This window comes from Triticum dicoccoides, unplaced genomic scaffold (genome assembly GCF_002162155.2).
Source record: "Triticum dicoccoides isolate Atlit2015 ecotype Zavitan unplaced genomic scaffold, WEW_v2.0 scaffold57053, whole genome shotgun sequence".
NCBI lineage: Eukaryota > Viridiplantae > Streptophyta > Magnoliopsida > Poales > Poaceae > Triticum > Triticum dicoccoides.
Window position 1 is genome coordinate 1 of NW_021282809.1, and position 1,315 is coordinate 1,315.

General features: G+C 48.7%; 2 non-coding genes across 2 annotated transcripts; both read left to right on the forward strand.

Annotated features, from left to right (window-relative positions):
* Positions 1–353: 353 nt before the first annotated feature.
* LOC119347003 lies at positions 354–472 on the forward strand. The gene has a single exon (XR_005168058.1). It is a non-coding gene; the product is annotated as a 5S ribosomal RNA (ribosomal RNA).
* Positions 473–839: 367 nt separating this feature from the next.
* LOC119347002 lies at positions 840–958 on the forward strand. The gene has a single exon (XR_005168057.1). It is a non-coding gene; the product is annotated as a 5S ribosomal RNA (ribosomal RNA).
* Positions 959–1,315: the final 357 nt, after the last annotated feature.

The following is a 1,315-nucleotide window of genomic DNA, read 5'->3' on the forward strand; positions in this document are numbered from 1 at the left end:
TTTGCGCCTTGTGACAAACATATCGCACGTGCGCGATATATATTAATCCCGTTATATTATTTTTGACGTTTGCGATATGTTTAAGCTCGATGCTCATTGCTCGCGCGTCTTGGGGCGGCTTTGTGGCGCGAAGAGCGCTTTCTGAAAGGGGTGGAAAAAACTCGTGTTGCTGCGGTATGGAGGGAGGGGTGGAAACCGTGGAAAACTCGTCTCCGTGATTGAGCGGGAGAGTAAGTAGTATAGGACATTATCCATTGTTAGGGAACGGTTGTAATGGTAGTGAGAATGTAGAATCGTCTTTGGAGCGGACCTGGGAGTGGCAAGCATAAGGGACGAAGACGGGGAAACATGTCGGATGCGATCATACCAGCACTAAAGCACCGGATCCCATCAGAACTCCGAAGTTAAGCGTGCTTGGGCGAGAGTAGTACTAGGATGGGTGACCTCCTGGGAAGTCCTCGTGTGGCATTTCTTTTATAATTATTTTTTGCGCCTTGTGACAAACATATCGCACGTGCACGATATATATTAATCCCGTTATATTATTTTTGACGTTTGCGATATGTTTAAGCTCGATGCTCATTGCTCGCGCGTCTTGGGGCGGCTTTGTGGCGCGAAGAGCGCTTTCTGAAAGGGGTGGAAAAAACTCGTGTTGCTGCGGTATGGAGGGAGGGATGGAAACCGTGGAAAACTCGTCTCCGTGATTGAGCGGGAGAGTAAGTAGTATAGGACATTATCCATTGTTAGGGAACGGTTGTAATGGTAGCGAGAATGTAGAATCGTCTTTGGAGCGGACCTGGGAGTGGCAAGCATAAGGGACGAAGACGGGGAAACATGTCGGATGCGATCATACCAGCACTAAAGCACCGGATCCCATCTGAACTCCGAAGTTAAGCGTGCTTGGGCGAGAGTAGTACTAGGATGGGTGACCTTCTGGGAAGTCCTCGTGTTGCATTCCTTTTATAATTATTTTTTGCGCCTTGTGACAAGCATATCGCACGTGCGCGATATATATTAATCCCGTTATATTATTTTTGACGTTTGCGATATGTTTAAGCTCGATGCTCATTGCTCGCGCGTCTTGGGGCGGCTTTGTGGCGCGAAGAGCGCTTTCTGAAAGGGGTGGAAAAAACTCGTGTTGCTGCGGTATGGAGGGAGGGGTGGAAACCGTGGAAAACTCGGCTCCGTGATTGAGCGGGAGAGTAAGTAGTATAGGACATTATCCATTGTTAGGGAACGGTTGTAATGGTAGTGAGAATGTAGAATCGTCTTTGGAGCGGACCTGGGAGTGGCAAGCATAAGGGACGAAGACGGG